The sequence below is a fragment of the Streptopelia decaocto genome, assembly GCF_964273445.1.
Source record: "Streptopelia decaocto genome assembly, chromosome: 2".
NCBI lineage: Eukaryota > Metazoa > Chordata > Aves > Columbiformes > Columbidae > Streptopelia > Streptopelia decaocto.
Window position 1 is genome coordinate 104,511,201 of NC_138655.1, and position 18,484 is coordinate 104,529,684.

An 18,484-nucleotide genomic window follows, 5' to 3' on the forward strand; every position below is an offset into this window, starting at 1 on the left:
GCCTAGTAACAATCAGTTTCTGAAGGGAAGAAAGCAGTCAGTACTCAGTCTTCTCTGGACTATCAGTATTTAGAGACCTCATCTTCACTCACTGACCAAATAAGAGGTTACCAATCTTAGGCTGAACAGTTACATTCAGTGTTATCAAGTCTAATGACATTCCCAGTGTAGAAGGGAATAGTCAGGGACTATATTTAGTATATTTATCGTAGAAGTCTTAGTTCTGGTAATTGTGAAATTTAAAAAAATAAATAAAAAGAAAACAAATATTTCTGACATTCTAAATCAAAAGAAATTAAAGCTAAGACCGTGGAAATAAAAACTCCTACAGATCCCCCCAAAAATCACCCAAATGGAAGGCGTTTCACATTCACTAATTTTACAGATTATGAGAATTCAACTCAGTGTTACATTTTTGGGGAATCAAATCTTTAAACCAGAGATATATAATCTTACAGTGTTATTTAGACTATGTCTATGCTCTGTCCTCTCTTTCTAAATAGTACCTTGTTATTTTTTTTTGCACGGAAATATACTCCATTATTAGATCAGTGGCATATTTCCAAGAGTTTGCTTGGCCAGTCTTTGACTTTTGTGTCTAATTGGTATTAATGAATAATTCTTGACTCTGGAATAGTCATGACAAACTGCTCACTAAAAAGATGCAAAATATTATTACCCAAAATAATTCCACAATACAAATAATTACTAACACGTTTGTGATTCTGATGTCAGTATCCTCCTTCAGGGAGAAGGTAAGGTAAGGAAAGATGGCTTAAACACAGCCTCAACATATCTGTGATTAACACAAAGCTGCATGGATTGAATTGTTCAGTTTCTAATGACCTTCCTTCCTTCCTTCCTTCCTTCCTTCCTTCCTTCCTTCCTAGGGCCTGAGCTCACTTCCTACCATTTTTTAGGGAATACTATCTCCTAATTTTGTTTGCAGTATTATGTAGAAGGGACGCAGACAATATCAGGATACAGAGGGTCTTGGCAAGAGATGAAAGTTTTTATTTAGAACTCTCCACTTGACAGTCTTTAGATGCTCTGCTCCTGTCTGTCAACCAGCAAGGTTTCCATGGATTTTTAGTTCCATCTCTCAAAACCACAAAAACAAGTTATACTCTAGTGAAATGAGAAGTGAGCAGTGGGGATGTTCAAATAAATTTTAAGTCTTGTTTTCTCCAGGTGGCCCAAACAATGATCTATTTCTTCTCTGCATCTTTGAGCCTGCAACAAATATACCACTTCCTGCCTATGAAGTTGTTTCCAATATATTTAATGGGTTTCAAATAATATTTGATATTCATAAACTCACATAAACATCTTACTGTAATTTCCCAAACTGTTATTCTCCCAGAAGCCTTTGATGAGGTAGGTGTTGCTATTTTCTTTCATTATGGGAAATTATAAACTTTCATAAATTAGAATTAAAATAAGAGTTTGTGGTCATTCTTTGCAATGCATGATTTTAAATTGTGGGTGACAACAATATCAAATTGTTTACTGCTGAGGGTGGTAATTAAGCACATGCACAAAAGCAATAATGTTTAAGCATGTTAACAGCTTTAGCAACAGCAGTTTCACAACCTGTGTTTTGATCTATTAAGATTAAAATTGTGTTCTAAGTTCCCATTTTAAATTTAATTATCTGATTATGCCTTGTTTATTATTAACATGAGTAAAATAAAGTACAAATTGCTCATAGCTCAGTATCTAGGCGATTTTGATTCAAACTATTCAATTTCTAAGGCCATTACTTAACCTTAAAGCTTTGGTGAGGAAGTTCAGGGGAAGCACAAAAAAAACTAGAGTTGGATGCTGTGGACTGGAATTCCATGTCCTTTGCCAAGGCACATCCTTAAACAGATCCCAGAAAACACATCCAAAATCATCAGACACCAGTACTCATCCACGAAAACACAAAATGATACACCATATATCTATTCTTGACAAAGAGTACTCATTCATTCTTATCATTGTGATCCCATTAATTACCATCAATTTTTGTAACGAGGACATGTATTCTACAGTGTCAGTGGTCAGTCAGTTCTCCTCTATTGTACAGGCACATCCTGGTTATTTCGGTAAAGAGACAAAATTTACTGATTGGCTGTGCAAGTAGATAACAAGTAGATTCTGACGGCAGTGACTGAACTACAAAGAAGTACAGCTCTATAATGGCACAAATGGCACACAACAGAGTTCTTCCTTTGAAATGGCTGACCTGAACACGCAAACTTTTCCTCTCTGAAATACCAGAGGAGCCAAAGGAACAGCTTCTCTTTCAATTGCAGACTCATCCTGTACACAGGTTATATCATGATACTGAGTGCTGCTGTACAAAGAATCAGCGTGACCCACTGAACACTGAAATCTATACTTACGTGCATACATTGTCTTCAGTGGAAAATAGATAGAGCACATCTTCCTAGATCTGGCCGTTCTTTCACACCACAGTTACAGTCAGGAAGCAATGAGGAAGCTACATCCCTACATACAATTATAAGCTTTTGTGCAACATAATCATAACTGACTATGACATTATAATTGGACTCTGTTTTGCCTGGGATACAATGAGCTGAGAAAGCATTGCCACACTCTGCCAAGGGACGCTAATGTTCACAAGGTTTCCAAACTTATTAAGGAAAGTTGGTAACTCATACACTTGAGTTCCAGTTATTAGCATTAAGAATAAAAATATTCTAGGACCATGGAGTTTCTGGTAATTTTCAGACTCAGCCAACAGGTTTCACTGGCCATTTAATAACGTGTCTTGCCCTCACCCCTAGAAGAATACAAAATCCTTAGACTCTCCAGTTATGCATTAAGAATGTCCAAGCAATTGTTGCTATACTCTTCAGTTATGCCAGCTCCTTATAGGTGAGTTGAACATAAGTGACATATGCTTTAAATACATTGATTTCCTTGAACGTTATCCATTTCTACTAATTGAAACTGAATAGTTAAATGTTGTAATGCATCGTTGGATCACCTTTACATACAGGGCATATTGCCTTATGGTGTTTAAAAATATAAATATTTTAAAATACATTAATAAAAAGTGTGGGTTTCCTTGTTTAAGAGTAATGCAGCTGCCTGGCACTGCATTTGAACTGAAAAAGAAAAATAGCATTGTCAGCAGGAAAAGCAGAGAAAGGTAGCCTGGTGTTTATATTGAATCAAATATTCATAGTGAGATTACAAATTAAATTGCTCATTTCAAGCTATTGCACTACTTCTGATAGGTGACTAGAAACTGAGACAGAGAGATTGATTTATATTATTTTTCCAAGTTAAAATAAGGGTGAGAATCGAGAGCTAGCTCATGTCACTGAACTAATACGAACTGAATATAACATTTCCTTTGGAACTAAATAAAAAGATACTCCTCCTTTGCAAAGATTCTACTTTTATATCTGTTAGGAATAACACTAAATGAGCTAGAGAACAGTTATGGGCACACAGGACAAGGATAATATTTTAATTACTTATATGGCACTGGTAATTTACTAAAAAATAATCAGGATGATATTAATACTATCATTTCCTAAATAATGAAGTTCTATTTTAGACTATTGCATTTAAGCATTTGCTTAATTATAAAAATGGCCATTAAAGGATCTGCTGCAGTGGTTCCAATATCATTGCCTCCTAGGTATTCAATTTGTGATGACCTCTCCTGTAAGAATTTAGATGTAAAAGTTAAGAAGATAAGAATAGCTGCATCATGTCACTCTAAAGATCCACCCAGCTTCGCATTTTTCTGCTCAGGACAATGGTGGGTGCCTAGGGTAGAGAACAAGGCAAGGACAATTCACTCCCTGTGAATATTTTCTGAACATTCAGAAATCTGTACATCAATCACTTTGTGATCCAGAACTGTCAGTATATTTAATAACCCTGGGTATGGTTTTCCTCCTTGAATTTGCCAATCCCTTTGTGAATCATGTACAATCCTAGTGTCTGTAGTGTCCTGTGGCAAGGAGCTCCCATGCCTACCTATTATTGTGTGAGGAAATATTTTTGCACTTACCTCTGCTATGGGTCACTGAAAATAAAAAGATACTTTCAGAAAGAGTAGTGTTCATCTGCAATAAAATTATAGTTTGGGCAATTACAACCTACCTTCCCAAATTTCCTAGTAACTTCATTGTACTCACCTGGCTTTAAGTACTCCATACACTGTTGAACTCTGCATCCTACGGCATTATAAGTAAACTTGTTTGTATTTAAAAATAGCTTCAGAGTACTTTGGGATCAAAACTACAGCTTAAAAATACAAAACTACAGCTATTATATTGCTAACAGTGTAGAAATCTCATGGGCTGCATTATGGTGAATACACTTCATATTTCTCTCTTATAATTCATATTGAACTTGAGATTGTGGTATGTTTCAGGGAGCTTTTGTCTGTAGAAAATGTAAAAATACTTATTAATCTACACTTGGCACAATGTACGATAAAGCTCATATGCTACCATGGAAACACTTTCATGGTAGAAACAGTATTTTATTAGCATTTAAATTTTTTCCACATTAAAATAAGAACTGACAATTTACATTCTTCTAATCTGAAAGTCTGCCAATGAATTTTTTTTCATGCATTCACTGATCCCAAACAAAAGCAAAATAGCAGCATGGCACTGAGTGATTTCCATTTCCACTCAAAATTTGAATTCCAACAAGTTTTGGTACATATTTGTATTTAAAACATATTATTGATCATCAGCAATTGAAGAAAGTGATTCCAAAAGTTCTTTGCACAGCAGGACTAACAGAGCCCTCTCCAGACAGTTCACCTCTGATGCCTGATGAACTGAAAGTTGATTTGACGAGGAAAACGTATGGCTAGACTTTGTCTCTCCTGCTGAAAAGATGAGAGTCCTGAAGGTGACTCCTCACTTTTAGGGTGAGCCTGAGAACAGGATAAGCTCTGGCACAATGATATGAACCATGCTTTTGAACCATATGAAGCTGATTCTTGTTTCTGCCCTGAGTCTCCTTCCAGTTGTGTATTGGTATATTTTGTGGGTTTTTTTTGAGGTCTGGGACCATTCAGCTACTGCTGGTTTACTCTTCTGTAAAAATGAACAATATTGAGGAAAACCCCCTACTGGTAGAGTTAAAACCATCAGCATTTTAGAACTCTGCTATAGCTATGCTTTTTCTGCATAGATGTATGGGTCATCTGTGTCTCTGAGGTGCCCTTCTGGATATGCACATACACTCTGGGCAAAAGAGAGAGGAAAAAGAATTCAGAACACAGAAAAGAGAAAATTTAAAAAGGAAAAACAAAAAAAAATCTCAAAGAAGACAAAGGGCTAAAAAGGGCTAAAAAGTGAAAATTTGTGAAGACAGAAATATTGTAATATATGTGTTAGATTTTAAAAGAACATATCCTTCCTGTAAGACCTAGTATTCTTCCGCGTCATCCTTGTAAACTGTTTTTCCTCCTGCCATCTCTGTTTCAAACATAAAGAGATGTCAGTATTTTGGAAGGTAAGTATTTTCACCGTGGTCCCTGATAACAGGGATGCAACTGAGCCTCAGGTAAGTGTGTCCATCCTTTAGAGTGGCAAATGCGAAAACCTGGCATAGTCAACTGTCAAGAAATGTTGACTTTTTAATGACAGTTACATTGTTTCCTAGATGTATAATATTAATATTTTAGGTACTTAAAAAATGGCAAAGCAGTAATTACTAGGAATTACTAATTCATCAGATGTTATAGCTGGCAGTAGTTCTTGCTGCTGCTGTGTCCATTTGATTTGAATCAAATAATCTTTGTGGCAAAAGATTTAAGTTGTTACTGGAACAGAGGAAGACAATACAAATATGAGTAAGTCAAAATGTATTTAACTGATTTTAAAAAGAGGGAAAATGCTACATGTAAATCCCAAGTATTATTTGCAAGAACTAGTTTTGCTAGAGCGTATCTTTTCTATAAATTGTAGGAAGCAGCATAACCAAAAGGTTAAAAACCACAAAAATACCTTCACCAATACATACCTAAAAGTTATACTATTGGAAGGCCAACAATACAAATTCTAGATTTACATGTGGTAAACTTAATCTGTATAAGGGTGTCTGGAATCACTTCTATGTACTGCTATCCAGATCAGCTTAATTCTGAATCCTGGGGCTACATATACCCACCTCTCATAAACGCAGAGGTACAAGGAGTGCAACAGTGCTTATTTGCAGGCAGCAGAGAAACAACAGGGCTTTGTTTCCATTTGCCTTATAAAATTACTGACTAAAACAAAACCCAGAACACACAAGCACACAAAAGCACACATGCTTGACTGTCAAGTTATTTATATTGCCCTTTCTGGCAATATAATGGACTCCCTCCATTTTACAGAATCAAAGAAAACCTAACATGTCTCCAAACTGCTACTTCAGCTCAGTTTAACCTCTGCCAAGTCAGGATCCTGGATGATCTGGAATAAACATCTTGGGTGAAAGGACTAGAATAGATCTAAGTATTGAACAGAATAACAGAATATGTTCAATTTTTATCTATCTGCAGCCATGGAGATTGTGAAGTTCACTGTGGAAGGCTCCCAGAAATGTCAACAACAACAACTGCCAAGGTTTCAGTGATATCTGTAAGCCATGAAGCTGGTGAGTAGTTCAGCCAGCTCTCTGAACTCCTACTGACTGGAGCCCTCTGCCTCTCTGCCCCTTAAAACTTTCACAGGTGCCTTAACACTCCAGGGAAAAGCAGAAGTCTAAATACCTGTGAGTACAGGAATACAGACTTAGGTAGGCTAAACATTATAGCTGTCTCTCCTTCTCCCTGTTGTTGTTTAACCCAAGCTAGCAATGCAACCATGATAGCGGCTCACTCACCCCTCTCCCTACCCCCAAAATAGGGGAGAGAATTAAAAGGGAAGGGAGAAACTTGGACTGAGATAAACACAGTTTAATAAAATAACAAAATACTAATACATTACTAGTAAATATATATATAAAATATAAATAGGATATAAAATAAAAGGTACTCAATGCAATTTCTCATGAACACTGTCCACACCAAGCAACCAGTCCCAGGATGCAGCACTTGGTCGTGAACAGCTGATCTCAAAGAGAGAAAAAAGGAAAAAAAAGGCAGAAAGGCCCAGAGGCCTCTGCAAAATGACAAAAGGCCAAATTAAACGTCCTGAACAGAACACGCCCGGCTCCAACAAAAAGAGCAAAGAAAGCCAAGAAGCAAGAGACTGGAAGATCCTGACTCCCCTTAAATATGAAGCATAATGCTAAATGGGATGGAATACTTTTATTGATCAGTCTGGATGTCAGTCAAGCTCTGCCCCATCTCTTTTCCCCCTTCCTTGCTGTCTCACACCTGTGGGCAGAGCTCAGAGTGTCCTTGGCTCTCAGACCAGAGCATTAAAAACATTGACTCTGTGCCGGGGTGTTATCTCTTGTTCTCAAACTAAGTCCAAATAATGACCATGCTAGCCATGAAAAAGAAAGGTTTCTAACTGCATGAAGAAAATTAACTCATTTTCAGTCAAACCAGCACACAACCTGACCTGATCCATGAAAATCAAGAGTATATAAGCTGTATTTCCTATGCAAGCAACACCCATGTTCTGATACATAGTTTTATGTAACAGAAATGCTTAGTAATTTGCACCACCTATGGTTAGGATAGTAAGAATTACTGTCATACTGAATAGCATCCTATGTCAGAAATAATTCCACTGCAGTAAATTGCTTGTGAACTAAAGGCACAGCTCGCTGGATTTGATGACCAGAAGGATTCCCCCAGCACACGGAGTGTTAGTGAGTTTGCATTAACTCCCTGCTCCTCTGCATGTCTGTGCTCAGATTGGGAAGTCCTGGGGTCATTTTGAGGGGGGAGTCTAATGGGCCACAGGCAAACAGGAAGTAGGCAAGGGTGCAAGATGTCCTGACTCTGGTATTGTTTACCATGAACTTATATAGCAAAATAAAATGTTTCTTGTAAACGAGTGGCACAACTTCTTTTACAAAGCAACCATGACTCTCTCTTATGTCTGGACCTGCTACAGAAACAGAGAAGCAAAACCTAGTGCCTCCTTTAGGATACGCTATACAATTATGTCTGAAGATTCAGCACTAGTATGACAATACATTTGCACTGGGAAACCTTCATGCTCCACACTAGAGGCAGTCCTGTGACTCTGGGTGTAGAGAGCTAAACCTTCCTCATTTTCAACCACTTGAACTCTCTCTAAAGCATCCTCATCAATTCCATTATGCTTTTAAGTGTTTGGAATTTTAAAACTGTGGATTCAACCTTCAATTTGGTGATAAGTATTAGCAAACTTAACTTGAGCTTAATGGTGTTTTTAATCTAGTAATGGCTATTCACATTCCCCTAGGACCTCTCCTTTACCTATGTTTTCAAAACTCACATTTCTTTTGGCTGCCTTCACGTCACGAACAGTGCTTCCTCTGTTCATTTACAGACCGCTGTGCAAAAAGCAGCCTCTGGAAATAGCTGGTGTGCAGCATATCATAGTCTGCAAATCTGATACAAAAAGATATCATTAAACCTTTGAAAAACTGCAGGCAGCCTTACTATTTGCATCTGCTCCTTGCAGAAACAATCTGATGCTCGTCAAACTAAGAAGTTAAAGGTCCACAGTACTACCTGATGTTAATGGGCAAATATTTACTATCACCTATTTGATTACCCTCACTGGGCACCAGTATGTGATAACAGGAGTAGTACACTGGTGCAAACTGGAACACAAGAGGTTCCACCTAAATATGAGAAGAAACTTCTTCTCAGTGAGGGTGACAGAGCACTGGAACAGGCTTCCCAGGGGGTTGTGGAGTCTCCTTCTCTGGAGACATTCAAAACCCGCCTGGACACCTTCCTGTGTAACCTCATCTGGGTGTTCCTGCTCTGGCGGGAGGATTGGACTAGATGATCTTTCGAGGTCCCTTCCAATCCCTGACATTCTGTGATTCTGTGACTCTGCCCACAGAAATATCAATTGGTAGGAGACACAGAAGGTGATGGGTAAGAAAACGGGGTGCATAAAGAAAGTGTCACACAAAGCCACGCAAATTTATAGGGACAAACAGGTCCATGCTCGTGTTTAGAGAATGCAGGGTGGATTCAGAAGGCTTTGGCCCCCTTACTGTGAGAGGGCTGGGTGCAGAGCAGACCCTCACGAGAGCAGGGTGCTGCCCAAAGGCTGGAGAGCTGCAGAAGACACCATTGCAGGGGCTCTGCTTGCTGATCCCACTGCGGGCTGTCTCACCCCCAAGGACGATCTGTGCCTAAAAGCTTAAGTGTAGCTCTTATTGTTCAATTTATTTTAGTGTACATGATAATTTAATTTCCTATCAAATATAACAGCAAGTATGCACATTTTTCCAAGTTAGTTCTACCCACAATGTGTATTTATTCATTACTCACTCAGCTATCTGTCTTTAATTAGTTCCTCAGCTGAGTACTTCAAGCTGTGCTGCGCACATCTGGAATGTTTCTTGTTTTACTAATGAAATTAAATTCAGGAAGCTCCTTGATCATAGCTCATTCACTAGGAACTACTGACTCTTCATGTGTAAATAAAAGGGAAGATACGTGGAGGGCCTCGGGATTGCTTTCTGTGATAAGTGGTGATGTTTACTTGCCTAAGTCTCTTCAAGAGAGTGAGTAAAATTAAGAGAGAAGGGACAAGGTGGAGAGAAAGATCTACACCATAAGCCACCATTTCTATAAAGATCTCAAGGGAAAGGTCTCGTTTAATTTTTACCATGCATATTTTATACAGTTAGCAGGGTTCAGAATCCCTGAAGCCCAGAAAAAAAAAATTGCAGGTGGACTCTGGAAACATCTGAATGTTACTTGAGAATAGTTTTGCTTTTTAAATATTGAGATCACAGAGGAAAAAAAAAATTGTGTAGCAAATAATGGAGTGATTTCCTTGTTTTCATGTATGGTATTGCATAGAATAAAGATTATATGAATTGAGGCTGATAGCCTTACATGTTACATTTTCTTTCAACATCAAAGGTATTACAGAAAGGACACTTTCTTGTCCTGATACATCACTATGCATACATGCAATTTCCTATTGTTTTTGCTTTGGGGTTTTGCTAATTTATTTTTGGATGTGAGTGGACATGACTAGCCTGAGCCCTGGATCCCTAGTAGTAGCTCTGTTGCTAATTACAAAGGAATAGACGTGCTTGAGATGGTCTTCAGGTCAATTCTAACCTTGGCCATGTAGAATCACAGAAGCACACAGAATCACAGAATAGTTGAGGATGGAAGTGACCTCTGGAGATCATCTATTTCAACTCCCCTGCTAAAGCAGGTTCACCTAGAGCAGGTCGCACAGGAACGTGTCCAGATGGGTTTTAAATGTCTCCAGAGAAGAAGACTCCACAAGGTCTCTGGACAGCCTGTTCCAGTGCTCTGACACCCTCAAAGTAAAGCAAAAAAGCACAAGGATTATCTTTTAGCATCTGAGTAATCTGAATCGAATGAAGGATTATGGTCAGATTTCTATACAAGAATGGATCTGGTACTTAGCAAAGTCTGTCAGTGAAAGGAACACATTTTACACAAAATGAATGAGAAGAGTTTGCCTAGGTTAGTTGAGATAAAACTTTGAGAGGAGACAAGACTTCATTTAGTTACATATTTTCTAACAGAACCTTGCTGTTGTCACAAAACACCGATGGTTTTGAAAGTTTTGAAATAAACTGAAAGTTCATTGAAACTATTCATCAAATGTAACTACACGGAGCTGATTGTTCTGAAAGTTTTACTCCGATTTGGACATTTTAAAACCTATTTATTTATGAAATATAATTAAACAGTGACGAAAAGACTCTTTTGTAAAATCTTGAAAGTCAAAGTCACAATGATATCTTTCCATAAATGGGAACTGGGCTTGATAATCAATGTATTCTGTTTTGGATGACTTATGTTTTTCAGTGTTGGCATGGAAAGTGTCTTTGAGAATTTCTCTCCTTTTGGGATGGGAAATTAAAGTACTTACTGGGAAAATCCCTTCTCTAGCATGTTTTTGGAAGCATTTTAACTTTCCTGGAAATTATCCTGCCAACTATGGATCGAGTTTACTTCTGCTTGCACCTGAAATACAAAGATACAATAGCAGTGCATAACAATAAATTGTTTTAAATTTAACCTTACCATAGCAAATCTAAAATGATAGTCATGTGAATGGGACACAGATACATGAACTGTGCCTGTGGCTAATAATTGATTTACACTGATTTACTTCCTCAGTTTTCAAAAGCAGAACTATTTGCAGGGATAAGGCAAAAGTTTTACATCCCCAAGAGTTCCTGAAACAAAGGGCAAATAATAAACTATAGATACAGTCTGCATGTTGGAAATCTGATCAGTGAATGAAAAGGCTGAAAAGAAGATTTTGAAACCATAAGTCACTATCGCCTCTTTCCATAACTGCTTCCTTAAAAGCTGTTCTCATGAAAAAATATTGCTCCTCTGAATTAGACCAAATCAGATGTGCAGATGACTATTCACAAATGAGAATTGAAATACAGGCATATAAAAATGTTAGAATTTGCTGCTTAATATTGTAAAGCTGAAAGCTTCCTGATTCTGCAAGCTTAGCTAAGACTTTCGAAGTACAGATTACTGTAAGCTCCTAACAGTAAATGGATAGAACTGCCTTGAATTGCTTTAAAGAGAAAAAAAATACAATTTTGTGAAGTAAAGGATTTTCCATTCATCTCCTTTAATTCTATCTGAGCTGATTCAAAGTTCAGACCTTGACTAAACTTATCAGCATTTTCAAATTCCTTCTTTTTCTTTGCCTTAAGGAACCAAGTACAAACCTCACAAAAGGTAAGTTTTTAGCACAGAAAAAAAAGAATGAGGGGGAATTGCAACATTTCCTCTGAAATCTGCTCTCTAAATATTGAATTTATGGCACTTGACAGGTTGCAACTTTAATTTGGAACCCAGTATATTCAAACGCAAAAATTTAACAGTGGAAGTGCTCCATGGCATCATCAATGGAAAAGGGAGTAGGCAAGCAATTCTTCATATTTGTCTCACAGTTGTCTAGCCCTTTCCCTTCCACATTTGCAAGTTTTTCCATAGAAGACAAAGGTCAGGGAAAAGAAGTTTAAATAAAGATCAGAGGAAAGAAATTGGAGGTTAATTCTTCATATTGTATCTATTCTACTTCTTTTGAGCTTCTGTTATATTCCCCTTCCCCTGTCCATTTGCCCAAAATGCACAAATTTGCAACCTTGTATTAAGAGGTACTAAAGCTGTTCCTTTGGGGAACCACATTATAGATCTATGTAAAAACCTAGAATGACCTGCTTCTTCTAGAGAAGGATCAGGATACATAACTTAGAAAATGCTGGTAAGCATTAAGTGGGATGTGATATACATACCAAATACTATGTATATTTACATGTAACAGGACTTGATGATGGGAGTGTTTTGAACACAAGCTGTCAGAATTCAGCCCTACAATTAAAGGATGGGGAGAGGAACCTGTGGGATGAGAAATCATCATGAAGTGCAGCTGTGGTTGTGGAATACATACCTGAACTTCCTTTTTTTATTCAACTGTTGGATAGAAGAAGTTCAGCAATTTTAAAACCTTGAATTAAGACATAATTAGAGTTAACTTGGTTCCACAGTACAGAGATCAATGGTGCAAGCTTAATGAGCATCAAGGGTCTCCAGCTTCTTCTTTTTTAGTTTCCCCACCTTGGTGGCCGGGCATTTCTTTGTGTTGTGTGCCAGGTGTTGGGTGCTGTGAGGTTATATGAGCTCCTTTATAACTGCATATCCTCCATCCTGCTGCCACTTTATGTCTATACGAGAGTGAATTTGCATAACTTACACATAGCAATGAAAGACACTGACCTTACTCTACAACACCTTCAATCATTTTTTGCTTTTTTCTGTTCTTTCTGCTCTTCAAATGTCAGTCAGTGCTGCAGGAATACACAGGCCAAAAGTCTTAAAGTGAGAAAGAGTTCCACCTAAAAAGTGAATATAGATAACTTCCTCCGTTTTGTACCTCATTTCTGAGATTATTCAGGTTTATGGGGTGAAATTTAAAGGTGACTGTAAATTTGTGCATGTAAGTGACAGGATTCCAGCATCTTCTCATCCCCCGTTTAGTCCCACATTCTCCTAGTTCCTTATTGCTTTACTGACACCTCCTTCTCATTACTTCTCTATACGCTGTGGGAATTGTTTTGTCTTTTCATTCCTAGATTTTGCACCCCGCACAATTGCTTTTCTTGCTTGGGTAAGATACTAATATGCATTAGAATCACATAAATGGTAAAATGTTTGAAATTATAATTAAAGCATAACTTTAACAGGATTTGAATTTAATATGAACAGTTACTGCATGTCATCTATCAGACTAATGACTCTTTGCTTAAATTCCCTAGGAATTCAGAGACAATATGTGAAACGCTTCAAGTATTTCTTTTTTGCATTAAAGAAGATAAAATTAACCTGTAATATAATCATAATGATGAGGGGAATTTGAATAAAACCAGCTTTTAGTTGCATTTGAATTCTATATCCCTGAAACATAAAGCTTATAACTCCCCTATGGAGTTTCACCATTTTTTAATTTTATGATCAGGTGGAGAACTGATCATGGGCATTGACTGCCATATGTTTTCATTACTTCAGCAAATACATAAAGAGAGTAAAATTTATTAGTGCTTTGAAATTCAAATGAACTGCCTTATGTAGTTTATACCAACATACACATTTAGGTAGAAACAAATGCACATGAGAATTAAGCCACAGTTGGCAGGTCCATTCCTATCTTAAGCCATGTAAAATGTTTCTGCTACTGTCTGGTTTACCTTTCATGATAAATCTGGGAAGTGTGGGGATGTAAATTGTGGAATTGTGTTATTCCTCGTACCTCAATTCAATGTATGTGTAAGAGAGACGTGCCTTTCATTTCAAAAGACAGTAAAGAGTGCAAAGAAAAAGTTACTGGGAAGAAAGGACTTTATGTATTTCCCCTTGAAAGAGATACTCCAAACATACTGCTCTCTTGTACTTAAGGAAAACTCTCTGACAATGTAAATTGTATTAATAATGAAAATATACACTAAATGCCAGTGTAATCTGTAATACTTTCATACACCACCAGGTATGGGCAAAACGGCATAAGTGCATAAGTCTCGCTCTTTTGAACCAAATACAGACTGTACCAGATATTGGAAAAGCTTGGAAAGGATTAAAAAGAAGGGGTTGAACTACCTCAAGAGTCAATGCTTGGTCTTAAAAGGAACTGTCTTCTGTAGGTTCTAAAAAGATCAGTCCCATATAAAGGTTTCCTTTTTCTTACCTTGGATTACCGGCGTGCATGTGGCACCACCTGTATGGGACACTAGTTTTCCCAGTACACCAAAATTATAATTTTAACTCTGCATTTCTTCTGTTCTCTTGCACTATTTGTAGGCATTCTGCTGCTTCAGTCCTTCTAGGATGATGGTTATATTTTATGTGATCTGTACTTTGTGCTCTGTAAGATGAGTAGTGCTCATAGGTAGGGTTTGCTTTCAGAAAGCAAACAGAACAAAACCTGACAGGGAGTGGGATACATTAGAGAATATTCATATATGACCTATGAGTCTATTTGATTTATGTTTAAATTGGGTCACTTTACAAGTATTTATTCCATGAATACACTAGTATGCAAAGTCTGAAATGAAAGAGAATTTTATGGCCATGTTACAAACCCCAGGAAAAGATGTTTTACAGTAGAAATGTTGAAAGCTTATAATGAGTGCATGAGCACAGAAATCATTAATCTTACCAATTCCTTGTTGGGTTTTTGAGATTATATAAAAGGAACACTTCATTCAGGGTGAAATGTATTAATAGAAAGAACTCTCAGTGAACCTTACAGTGCTCTAGAGACTACTTCCTCCCAGTGTTCTAAGCCAAAATGTCACCTGTTGTACAAACACAAAGGAGTAGGAGAAATGCATCTAGAATGATTACTTCAGACTAAGTATTATCACAAAGAAAGAAGATATTTTTTGAAACTTATATAATTGCAGCCATACATGTTTATATGATGTTTACACTGCCTATCACTCCCCACCTCACAAACCTCAAGACAATCGAAACTCATTTGCAATTCCAGAGACATTAGGCCTTCTCATTTCAGTACTGTCCACCCTGGATCACCTAAGGTAGAGTTTATCTTGTTGAAAGCTTACATAACAGTAAGCTATAAATTAAACTCAAAGGTTTTTGATTTATGGCATCAGAGAATCACTTTTGAGTGTAATCATAGTGCTTCTGAGAATTGGTTGCAAATAAAAAAGGATGACAAAACTACCACCCAAAAAGACAGCACTTTTCTGCTTACAAAGGATATGAGAACATTGTGTAAAAGAATCCACAAGAGGACATAGTCTATTCTGTGTCTACCTTTAAATCTCTTTGCATATTTCAGCATGAGAGGGAAATGCCCTAAATTCATGTGAACAATGGAGCTTTTCCAGCTTCTATTTTCAGGACAGGCACACTTTTATTCACATGGCCAGAAATGACCTATAGTTGTACGAGATGACCAGCGACAGTCCGAGATTTCCTGGGAGGTGGGAAGAGGAAGAGTTCTCTTAGAAACATAAAGGCACTGCAGAAGGGCATTCCAGCATCACTCAGTAGAGAAAACATTTCTGCACAAATACTAACATAAATTCACAGAATCACAGAATGTTAGGGATTGGAAGGGACCTCGAAAGATCATGCAGTCCAGTCCCCCTGCCAGAGCAGGAACACCCAGATGAGGTTACACAGGAAGGCGTCCAGGCAGGTTTTGAATGTCTCCAGAGTAGGAGACATCACAACCTCCCTGGGCAGCCTGTTCCAGTGTTCTGTCACCCTCACTGAGAAGAAGTTTCTTCTCAAATTTAAGTGGAACCTCTTGTGTTCCAGTTTGTACCCATTACCCCTTGTCCTATCATTGGTTGTCACTGAGAAGAGCCTGGCTCCATCCTCCTGACACTCACCCTTTATGTATCTGTAAACATTAGTGAGGTCACCCCTCAGTCTCCTCTTCTCCAAGCTAAAGAGACCTGGCTCCCTCAGCCTTTCCTCATAAGGGAGATGCTCCACTCCCTTATTCATCTTTGTTGCCCTACGCTGGACTCTCTCCAGCAGTTCCCTGTCCTTCTTGAACTGAGGGGCCCAGAACTGGACACAATATTCCAGATGGGGTTTCACCAGGGCAGAGTAGAGGGGAAGGAGAACCTCTCTCGACCTACTAACCACTCCCCTTCTAATACACCCCAGGATGCCATTGGCCTTCTTGGCCACAAGGGCACAGTGCTGGCTCATGGTCATCCTGCTGTCCACCAGGACCTCCAGCTCCCTTTCCCCTAAACTGCTCTCTAATGGATCATTCCCCAACTTATACTGGAACCTGGGGTTGTTCCTACCTAGATGTAAGACTCTACACTTGCCCTTTCTACATTTCATTGAATTTTTCCCTGCCCAACTCTCCAGCCTGTCCAGGTCTCGCTGGATGGCAGCACAGCCTTCTGGCGTGTCAGACACTCCTCCCCATTTGGTGTCGTCAGCAAACTTGCTGATAGTACACTCTATTCCCTCATCCAAATCATCAATGAATATATTGAATAATATTGGCCCCAGTACTGACCCTTGAGGCACTCCACTAGATACTGGCCTCCAACTAGACTCCGCCCCATTTGACCATGACTCTCTGGCTTCTTCCCTTCAGCCAGTTCACAGTCCACCTCTCTACCCGATCATCCAGACTGCACTCCCTCAGTTTAGCAGGTTATGCACGTTTATTATGCAGGTTTAAAGATAAAGAGATAGACTAAACGATGGGAAAATATGTTATTTAAATCAGATACTAAACAATCATCAAAAAGTGGATTTGTTTACTTCGTAAGTTTTGGAAAGATGACCTGGTGGGTAGTTTTTTTCTCTTGGGTCTCTGAGGAAAACAACTGCATATGAAGAACAATCACAGCAAATTTGATCAACTGAATTGAATGATCCCTACCTGAATTCTAAGTGGACACTGTCATTGAATCACCATCACAAAATCCACTGAAAAATCAAGTCTGAAACAGTACTTTTTGGTTTTCAGGCTGCCTTTATTGAAAGGAAACTTCTTTTTCCTGTTTTGCTTGTAGTATCCAAAAGACTGGGATAAGCAGTGAGCACAATGTCCTGATGTTCTTTGGATGAATCTCTATTCCACTTGAATTGCTCAAGGTACAGTCCAGCACAACAGATAAAGACATGCTGGGGTATTAGCTGTGGAAATTTGGGAGACAAATTTTTATGCTTACTCAAGGTAGCTACAGTTACTGGGGGGAAAAAATAAGTTAAACTCTTAGATGAATCAAGTTTTGACCTGTATTTACCTTACTGAACTTATCACAATTGGTTGGAAAGTAATAAGAAATGTAATTCCAGTCGAATGATTGCTTCAGAAAGTTCAAAACCAGATTTTTTCATGTTTCACATCTGATTACATATTTAAGAGGCCCGCCTCAAGCACTCAGGCTTAATTTTTTTATTGTGTGTGGGGGTATCATTGATGTAAATTTTGATTTGATACAGTGTTTTCAATTCCAGTAACCTGTAACACAAGTCATTATATTTCTGGAATGTTGTCTAAGTTACAGTAGGAGTAAAACGCTTCTACTGAGATTCCAGTTGGATCTTTTACCGATTCTTTTTTCTTTTTTTTTCTGGGATACTCTCCAGCTTGCCTTAATCATGTATGTAATTGTAACATTACTGCTGCTCTGACTGAGTCAACACACTGTGCATCCTACTAAAGAACTGACTTTGTTCATAGGTTTAATGTGTAACTGAAAACTGCACTGTAAGAGAGTGCTGTTTTTTCTTAAACTCAGGTGGTACCATTGAAAAACAAGTTCAAGATGTTGAAAGTGGCCTCGATTTGGAATGTAATAAAATGGGACTAAGTATGCATATGTAACAGTAAATTTCTTTTTAATGACAACTACCAGTTACAAGTCACCAACCTGCACATGCGAGTCATAAGAAGTACTTAACGAATAAAGGAATAAAAACCCCACACATTACCAAGGACACCCTGGCAATTGCTGTCTGTTTTAGGTACCTATAGAGAAGTTTTAACACAAACCCAGTCACAAAAAATGCCCACGTCCACACCACTCTCTGATTAAATAAACTGACTCTACTGGAACATTCTAAAAGGAAGTACAAGAGTAAAGCCGAAAGAGGTATTTAGAAGTGAAAGAAACAAAGCATCAAGTCATGAAGGGAGTAATGATGAGCCATGGCCATAAACACTGAATCAAATAACTCAATGTATATTTCCCCTGAGAATACATACACATGGTCACACACCCACATGCACAAACAAAATCAGTGCGCTGATTTAAGAATGAAGTTTTGAGTTGTGGAAGTAAAGCACAAAAAATT

The 18,484-nt window shown here is 38.1% G+C and overlaps 1 protein-coding gene across 1 annotated transcript in view; it reads right to left on the reverse strand.

Moving 5' to 3' along the window:
- The window catches only part of CNTNAP2 (contactin associated protein 2), a gene marked incomplete at its 5' end in the record, with an annotated part of 1,159,740 nt that overhangs the window by 162,746 nt on the left and 978,510 nt on the right, over positions 1 to 18,484 (reverse strand). The window lies entirely within an intron of this gene.